Source organism: Aulonocara stuartgranti, assembly GCF_965226115.1.
Source record: "Aulonocara stuartgranti genome assembly, chromosome: 13".
In the NCBI taxonomy this organism is placed as follows: Eukaryota; Metazoa; Chordata; class Actinopteri; order Cichliformes; family Cichlidae; genus Aulonocara; species Aulonocara stuartgranti.
In genome coordinates, this window is record NC_138949.1 from 10,738,775 (window position 1) to 10,748,909 (window position 10,135).

The 10,135-nt window shown below is 41.6% G+C and overlaps 1 long non-coding RNA gene across 1 annotated transcript; it reads left to right on the top strand.

Moving 5' to 3' along the window:
* Nucleotides 1-4,890: 4,890 nt before the first annotated feature.
* LOC309719875 lies at nt 4,891-9,259 on the top strand. Its single transcript, XR_014280343.1, has 2 exons — nt 4,891-5,223; nt 7,842-9,259. It is a non-coding gene; the product is annotated as an uncharacterized lncRNA (long non-coding RNA).
* Nucleotides 9,260-10,135: the final 876 nt, after the last annotated feature.

The window sequence follows — 10,135 nt, forward strand, 5'->3', positions numbered from 1 at the left end:
AAAGGGGAAGAAAAAGGAGGTGTTTGGGCTGATAACCCCTCTCCATCACCCTGACACTGGCAAGAGAGCAGTGTAAAGTCGGGCCTCAGGATAGAGCTGCAGCACAGCAGTCACCCCTAGCTATGAGTCGGAGGAGGACAGAGATGGAGATCCTTTGGGGGGAGGGGGTTAACAGGCAAGGGGGGTTGGGGTTGATAAAGAGTCAGAGTGAATGATGGAGGTCTAACTGAACGGTGGAGTTATCTGTCTGGTCATATGCTTGACAGACGCTTTTCTTTCTCTTCCAATCATTCACTCTGTCATTTGATATCATTTTTTTTTTTGCTGCGGCGCCAACTTGTTATCAGGCCCATGGAGGCCAATAGGCTTGTGTACATGTGGGTTATCATAAATGTGCAATACTACATACCTACTGTATGACTCTACCAATCACAACAGATAAGATTAGGCTATATCCTGGAACACTCTGAATTGATTTGATCAGCTTTTCGCTCAGCATTGCTAAAGATACAGACACACAGTACATTCATACAAGTGTGAGGTATGCAGGTTCTCATGGGGAGCAGGGCAGGGACTGAAGAGGCACAGTAGTGCTGTGCAATATTGCAAACTTTAGTGTCAATCCAATATCAAGTACACACATGCTAGTATCACCTAAATGCCGATACTTTTAACCTATAAAGGCAGCCAGATTTTTATTTTTGCATTAATTAGTTAACGGGGGTTGACATTGTGGGTCAGCTCCTGTTATTTAGCTATATACAGCAATGGGCTATAAATAATAGAACAGGATAGAAACAAAGTATTGAGGTCATAGTGGTAGTATCAATATTCGATAGGATATCAATACTCTATATTTGGCTTGATCAGTCCACTTCTAGATAGCAGGCAACCTCCTGCAGAGACAAAAGAATGTGCTTCCAGATCTGCAAATGTGGAGGAAAAAACACCATCTTTCAGCATCCTAAATCACCACCCCCATCAGCAACAGAGTTGGAGAAGAAGGGGAAAGGAGGAAAGATGGAGTGAAGTGAGAGCTTTAATAGAATCCAGGCAGTCACATGATAGATAACAAATTTCACAATGGGGAATGAGGGAATACCGTAATGTGAAGCAGCCATAAGGAGGCCCGGAAAACGGCATGCAGCTGCACTGACCACTCCAGCCCCACTCTGCAGCATGCTCCGACTCTGCAGCTGCAGGACCTGGGGAGCGTCTTATGCAACAGCGTGTTGGAAGATTTCACTCTTTAAACTGTCGAGGCACAGATGTATGCCCCACAGTGTTCACTCTACCCAGCAATTATTTTTACTGTATGCTTCTGGTACTTGCTCCGAGCCCTGGTAACGCAGTGTATTGGTAACACATTTATAGCAACCCAAAGCCAGATAACAAAAAAACAAAGGGCGCATCATTTAGTGGCGCGCGCTGTCGTCAGCACAACTCCTGCCAGGACAGGTGAGCCCAGCCACCACAGCTCAACTGTGGGAATGTTGAGTTTACATAAGGGATTGAGCAAGGCTTCTGAACAGAAGGGGGCTCTTGTTGAAACGAGTTGTTATGATTTCACACTTGGCTTAACAATGCCAATAAAAATCACTTTTTACAGATGTCTTTCTGGTTGCTTGTTTTTAAGTGTCTACTGGACACACACACTAGAAAAGGGGGAGAGGATGGGTGATCATAAATAAATATAAATGGATCATATTAAGTTATAACATTTCTAATCTCCAGGGTGCTCATACAAATAGAAAAATCAAATTATGAAAAATAGACACACACAAGGCTTCCTCTATCTTGGTCCAAGTGTTCACAATCACATTTTCCAAAAAATGCGCTTCCAATCTGTTTTTTATGTACATTTTAATAAAAGAAAAGAGATGCGAGGGTTTCGACAGTATTAGCATCCATGCACTTCACAGCCGGTTGAGCTTGTTTGCAGATGTTGGCATGCAAACCCTTGGCCTCCCCTTGTGCTCATGTGGCGCACAACTGGCATGTCACAAGAGGAGTGGGGGGGGATAAAGCTCCCTTTTGCAATTAAAACAAGTCACCCCTTTTCCACTTCTCAATCAATGTGTGAGTCCTGTTGTAACTGCAGAGACTATTAATCAAAGCTAACATAAATAGGTTGTGAAGGGGAGGGGGGCAGTAATGGTCTTTCTGACTGCTTGCAGGGCTCCAAGAGCCAGATAAACAAAAGATAAGAAGGGGGAACCAGACAAACACAGCAGCAGCCCCAGACGTGACCACTTCTTCTGGGTACAGACCAAACTAATATGTCGTATCTGGACACTGCTCTTGCTTTTGCAGCTGTAATGCATCATGCCATTTAGAAAAAAAACAAAAAAAACCAAATCCCTGTCGTGTCAAGACGGCGCTGACATACAAAGACTGATGTATTTTTGTGCGCTCGTATACCGCCCCTCAACCCCTCCCACTCACCCAAACTCCAAGAACATGTTTTGGTAGAGGTAAACTAGTCAGCATGTGTGTGTGTTTTCGAAACCCACACCAGTGTGAAAAGACTGAGAGGTTTTGTTCCGAGGATTGAATAAATATTTAATATTTCAAAGCCAGACCACACCAAAAAAAAAAAAAAAGGATGGTGAAAGATCGCAATGAAACAGAAAACGCACGCAAAGTATAAATATGGGGAATAAAAATGTGTGCATTTGTTTAATTAGGGCCACATTTTCTTTAAGTCTTTGGTTTGGACGCATCAGCTGTCAGCTTCAAAGCTTTGGCATCTCAACCAACCACTTAGAGAACAAAAGAGTCTCTGCATGTTGTCATTGTGGAGCTGAGTTCGCTGCCCAGTTCTTGTGTTTGCAAAGACATTATTATTTCATTTGCAGGCCTGCACGCCTGTATATTTTCTTTCTTTCTTTCTGGGTTTCAAACTTTGCCGTCATTTATTTGCTGTTTGCTCATTGCAGTTTCTCACGTCATGAGCCATCGATGCTCTCGCGTGGTCCCACACACTCGCTTCTGCTCTTTTTTAGCTCCTCTCTTGATTCTCGAGCGCTTGTTTGTTATCATCTGCTGCTCTTCCAAACAGAAGGCCGCGATGTGACCTGTGTACAATCGGCGTGTACAGAAAGATGGAGGTCTGAGCCGCTCTGTGAGGAGCATATTACAGTGACTCGTTTAGCTGCATTTCATCCCTCGTCGTTGTCAATTTTAAGCTCATTATGAGCGGTTGTAACGTTATAGATGTACAAAACCCAGATTTTAAGACCTCACCCGTGAATGTCCCCCACCGCCACCTATATTATTTCCAAATGTTAGTCGACAAAAGTGTGTGTTTGTGTGTTGCAATGCGTGTGCATTTGTGTGCACGTCTTTGCTTCTCTCTTGCGTTTGTGTGTCTGCTGCGGTTTGTCTGTCATAACTTGGGAATCGGGGGTCAGCACATGCTTTTAATCAGTCGATCTCTGTTCCTCTCTGCCTGTCTCGGTCCTTCCCTCTTTATTTTCTCTGTCTGCAGGGGAAGTTACTCACTGGCTCCACGCTGTGGAACGACTGGAGTTTATACAAAGCCAAGGAGCTTAATGTATCCTTATATACATTTATTTTATACTTTTCAGATCAATGTGGTAACAAGTGTCTAAAAAAGCATTGGTGAAGAATCCTTTAACCTCGTCACCTTTTTTTCAACCCAGTTAATTGCATTCTGGCTATAGACTGTATACAAAAGATGGCAACTGCCCTGTTTGCAATTTTACAGAAGCCTGTGGGAAAGATGACTGGAAATAATCTGGAAATATGACTAGTTTTGAGTCTTGTTAAATACCATTTTCTACAAAATTATTCTCCTTTGATTGAAAAAGGCAGATATGCTTTAGAGCGTCTCTGCATTGTGACTGACAAGTTTCTACCATTCCAGACTACCTTCTCGCTTTCAAAAGGTTAAGATGAAGATGATTGAAATGTGCAGCTGGCACCTTAATCATAAGACTTAACCAGGACCTGGGTGACAGGGTAGTAGCTACGTCCATCTCTTATCCACAGTCTAGATGAAGTCTCCAAATTTACCTTGGGATTGTTGAGACAGATTAAGACTAGTTTTATTTAGTGAAGTCATGAAGCAGTCAAAATTAGCTACTCGTCAGCAAGCTACATGAAGAACTATTGGTCCTTATTAATAACAATCTAAGTGATGATATCCTGTACAGTTAAATGGCAGTTGCAGAGGACATGTTTCCTAGGGATGATACTCACATGGATTTCTGTCAGTCAGATTTAAGATGGTTTCACTTCTAAAGGAGTAAAATGAAATTAATTGTTGTGCTGCCACAGCTCGTTTGCTTAACATAAAACTTTATTTGATCTTTAATTTACTTTGAAAATATGTTGGAAGCAGTGTTCAGACTTACAGCTGAGGTCGAAACCGAATGGAAAATCCCCTTCCAGTTTTTTTTGTTATAGTTATAAACTATATCATGTTATAACCTTTGTAAAGGAAACCAGTCATCGGAGATATAAAGTATTAGTTTAAAGTGTGTCTCTCACAAATTGTTATTTTTGTCTCCCTGTTTTTCTGTTCTTAGATGTCCTTTCTTACCTGTTTCTTTCTGTCCATTGTTGTGTACCCAGGTGAGAATAAGTGACAGTTGGAGTGACGGGCTCATTAGGGTTTCATTACATGGTTGCTTGGACAGAAGGAGGAGAAAAGCCCATGAGATGAGCTATAAAGTAAATAGAACTTGCTGGGTAACTGCTGCACATCCAGAGCATTTTCACTGATGGCCTCTGGGAGGAAAAGCACACCTGAGATACACACCTGGTTTTTGCCACAAAGGAGAGCGAGTTTAGAGTGAAAGCAGGGGTGGATTCATCACAATTAGCCCAGGAGGTAACCCCGAGGCAGTGCCTCATGCACAAGGCAGACAAACGCACTATCCAAGAGTATCGTAACAAGTTTAGACTTTTCGACACAGCTCCTCACCTGGAAGAAAACAGAGCAAACGGTGAAAGTCTGAGTAATGAGATTAAGACAAGAAACAAGTTGTGACACGAGTTCCTCACATTAGATGTTTTAGGCCGCTCCTCCTTGAAGTGTACCACACCTGTCCCGTCATTCGCCGACACAATTGCTGTGCTGTTGGATTTGAGTTCAACGGCAGGCAACAAACTCAAAGGTTTGTTTTCTTAGTGAGAAACTGAAGCATATCTCGAGCTGCAGTGATTAAGGCGTTCAGGAACCATTAAGCAGTTAAAGTAAGTGGTCAAATGGAAACCAGGTTGCTTGTCAATTTTGAAAGATTTAAGGATTGGGTAGCAACTTCCAGTTGAGTGAAAAGCTCGATCAGATAACATTTAAACAAATTAGATTTGTGGAATTCAAATAGAGTTTTAAGCTACTATCAAAGCTACTATTGAAATATTTCTCAATAGTCTAATGTTTGGGGTACAAATAGAGTTTAACGATCTGCAGCAAAGCGAAGCAAATCGAATCAGAAACTGGTGGTTCTGTGCTGCATCATAAGCTCCTTTAAGCATCATAAATACTTCAGCGAAGTAGTGATCATGTTATGAGTCAAAATACAAGTAATTTTCCACTAACAGGTTTCAGCACCTGTCCCAGGTTCCTCGCACATCTTTAATGGTTATAAATTAGCCAGACAGAGCCTGCTGGGTCTTCTTGAAACAGGCTGCACCTATAGTGTTGTGTGTCAGTGAAATATGTCTTAATGAAGGAAAGGTGGCTTCACTGGGACTTACAGCTGCCGCAGGTATTCAAGAGTGCTCTGTTAAATGTGTGTATGATAAAAGGTTGTGATCAGGACAGTAGATTTGTGTAGAAGTTTCTTGTATACCGATCCACCACAACATTAAAACCACATGCATAATACTGTTTAGGTCTCCCACGTGGCCCTAAAACAGTTCTAGTCTGTTATATATTGCAAAAGTTCTCTGTGGGAGTGTGTCCAGTTGGCTGCAGGGTGGGACCTCCTTGGATTGAACTCATTCCAGCCAATCCCATTTGTATGGAGGCCCACAAGAATTTGGATCTAGGGAATTTCTAGGATGGGTCAGTGCTTTGGGAACTTCATTTGATTCTTCAGTGTTTGTAGCAAGGGAGGGGGTACTATCGTGGCTCAAGAGTTGGGAGTTTGCCTTGTAATCGGAAGGTTGCCAGTTCGAGCCCTGGCTCGGACAGTCTCGGTTGTTGTGTCCTTGGGCAAGACACTTCACCTACCGCTTACTGGTGTTGGCCAGAAGGGCCGATGGCGCGATATGGCGGCCTCGCTTCTGTCAGTCTGCCCCAGGGCAGCTGTGGCTACAACTGTAGCTTGCCTCCACCAGTGTGTGAATGGGTGGATGACTGGGTGTGTAAAGCGCTTTGGGGTCCCTAGGAGGGACTAGTAAAAGCGCTATACAAATACAGGCCATTTACCATTTACTACTATTACCCTGTCAAGGGATACTTCGTCGTTAAAGGTGCAGTAAGTAAAACAATTTTGGGATCTAATACAAAAATATGCTGAACTCATCAGTATAGTGTATAGTATTAGTGTATAATTATATCTTCCAAAAACTGATTTATTGTCATAAACTTAGATTTAATCTATTAAAAGTATAGTCACAATAACTTATCGTGCAAACCTCCCATCTCTGGACAGCTGACAACGAGCTGCTAAACAACAACAACAGCTGGTTATAAGCTAATGTTATACCAGCTAATGTTAAGCTAATTTTAGGCCTCCTCTAATAAACAGTTTGATTACATTCTCACATCACAAGAGATGAAAACAATGTTAGAGACACTTCAAAAAATGTTTCTCTGATGCTAGCTAACAGCAGCTAATAGCAGCAAAAACAGAAAAGTTCAGATATCCTCAACAACTCACCTCAGTAGACTCCTCTCCCAAAGCTTTACAGCCACCTCCAGAGCAAACAGACATGGACACCCAGGTAAACAGCAGACTGACAGCTTGGTGGCCACCAAACTAGGCCTTTTATTATTGGCAGGAGTAAGAAAACAGAATTCAGTTGACTGGAATCTGAAATCTATTGACATCTAGTGGTGAGATTCACACACTTTACCTTTAAAAGTGTTCAGGTAGGGCGGTGGTACATGTGGTATATGTAAAAGTCACATCCATATAAATGTTCTCACATAAAGTGAGCCTAAAATCATTTGATATGATAATCTACTGTTATTTGTATATTTGAAATATTTTAGACTGAGTTGATAACCCTAGTAACTGCTTAGTGCAATGATCCAAAAACAAAAATTATCTACTAATCCAATAATTATCCCAGCAGCTTGAATGCTAGAGTATTAGCTTGTTTACTGAGCTGGCAGCCTTATGACAGGCTGTAAAGCGGTGAAAATGAAAGCGACTGGTTCAGACTGTTTGCTGAAAGAGTAGGTAGGGACAGTACAGCATGACAGGTGTGACTATAAAGTTGCATCACCATTGTTTTGCTCATTGCATTCACAGTTAGCACTAGTTTTTCTGCTGTCCATCATGCGTTAGTTAGGTAGCACTAAGACACGGCAGGAGCATGAAAAAGGATCCGTTTGTTTATTCATTTTTTATTGATTTCAATTTCTTCAGAGATTTTTTTTCTTTGTGAGTTTGTCTTACATTTAAGGTTCAGATATCAAATTAACAGACTTGAGCTTTCAATTCAATTCATGTGGTTTTTAGTGTTTACATTATACCAAGCTTTATTCAAACTCAAACCGGAGAGGAAGTGGGAACATGCACAAAGTCTAAACCTCTATTTAAAAATTTCATCCCTACTTTTCTCTCAAACGGTTTTGCCAGTGACTACATAACCACTCTGCATTGATCTTTCCTGTGTCCTCCTTCCTTTGCCTCTAGTTGTCTCGCATCCCCATCTTCAGATGTGACCTCCCACCCCTGCTGGCTCCGTTGCTGACATGCTGATGTCTGATGCGCAGCGCTCTGGATGTTGGTTAAGTCACGGTCATTTCTGTCTGTCCCTGTGGTGAGGCGAAAAGAGGAGCTGGATAGAGATGGAGGATGGATGCAGCCATTGTCTTGGCAGACTATAAACTATTTTTGACTTCAATTTTTCCTTGTTCTTGCACCATTTGGGAGACAAGCAGACGCCTCATCTCTTCCTGCTCTCTTCTCCTACCCATCACTCTCCTGTTCTTTATTTTTCTCTATCCACGGGTTGGCTTTGGTCACCCTGTCCACTGCCAGATGTGCGGAGGGAATAGGAACAAAAAGAGACTGGCACTTGGCAGCTCAAATGTACCAGTCTGGTTTTATTTGATGTTTTTCATTACGCTTTTCGGTGTCAGAGTGTAGAAAGTGGTCGGTTTATAAATTTCACATAGTGGCCATGCATCCGGTGACAGTCTCCTTTCTGAGAATAGTCGTGTCACTAACACGAAGTAAATCAAGAACAGACAGCAAAATCCAAACACATCAGGGAAGTTAAGCTGACATTCAAAACCCATGGCAGCCGCATCACTGGATATCATAGTTCTGTTTGGTGAAATGATGATTATCATAATTGTTCTGTGAACTGCAGCAGTATGGGGTTGTAATAGGCCCTCTGCCCTCAACAGGAACTACTGGGAATGGTGCACGAGCTTGCCAAAACCACAGAACGTACTACTCTGCCCTGTGGTTGACAATACAGGGAGAACATAGGAAAAGGCCGAATGAAATAAAGAATGAGGCACAATATAGGGTCCCATAAAGACTTTCACATGTACAGTGCCCTGTAAGTTTCAGGCACAGCAGCATGACTTGGCTGCGACTCAAGGCAATCAATAAATACCTTTCATGAGTAGATCTGACTCCACAGATCATAGCGCTGTTAGTCATGTGTGCCTCACTCCTCCAGACTTTTCTTCCCCGTCATTTGGCTGTTTCAGAGATAGCTTTGCTATAATGACTGTAAGTTATACTATGAAAAATCTGCCATCTTTTTTTTGTCTATGATGTAAAGAGAACATGAAATTGGGGTTGATTAGCTGTAAAATACAAGAAGCTTTGGGCCAATTTTGTTTGAGCCACTAGATTTACTTTGAAAAGAACAACTTCTAGAGCATTTTAACTAGACATAAGCATAAGTGTATAGGTCCACGATGGACAAAAATGTACAGGTCTTTTAGGAAATGTATTTAAAAAAGAAAAATGGATTAAAGTTGTGTTGAGATCCACTATCAACAGTCCCATCAACGGACAGAAGATTCTTAATCTGTTGTTTGTTTTTTGTTTTTTTTCTATATCAAGTTGTTGCATAAAACATTTCTGCACAATTCTGAGTATGCCTGAGTCTTTCTTGATAAAGTGAACCTTGGTATCACTTTAATGTGAAAATATCACTAGCAGTCAGATTGATTTCTTCTGTCTTCACAAATAAGTTACAATGATCCAACTAAATACACTTACTTGATTTCTTTCCAAAACTCTGATGAGAAAATTATACTTAATAGAGACATAAGAGTTTGCGGGTTAAACATGGAGCCATATTTTGAAATTATGAACAGTACCAGTGTCCATGTGTTGAAAATAATGTGAGAAAAATGCTCTGAAAAGGCAGTATTAGGCAAGATTCTAGGAGTTAGAAGGAGTTTGATAGTTCTGTCTTCGTTCTTTCAAAATCCCCTCCTCATATCCACTGTCCTCTCATACTCTGGCTGGCCCTTTTTCCAGAACTCTCTATTGGCACTCTGAACTGTCAAGGAATGATACTGCACAGTTCTGCCAGGCAGAGGTGAGGCGTAGGGTGACAGACTCACAAGTGAGAAAAACCTTCCTGCTCTTTGTCTGCACTTCTGGAATTTCTAAAGTGCTTCATGTCCAACTAGTGTGCAGGCTTTCTTCCTTGCACCCACATACCATCTTTCTTGATACTTTTAAAAATCTTTTTCATCAGGCTAACTGACAATCAGAGCAAGCTGGCCTTTCCAGGAAAGAGGGAAGAGAGTTTCTGAAACAGAGCCTTTCAGACAGAGTATGAAAAGATAATGGAAATGGATAATGCACGCTGCAGCAATGTACAGCGTGCATTATTTTCAATTCAGTTTTATTCATATAGCACCAAATCACAACAACAGGCACCTTGTATGTGAGGAGCAGGATTTTGAATTCAATTCTGGATTTAACATTAAGCCAATGAAGGGAAGCCAAAA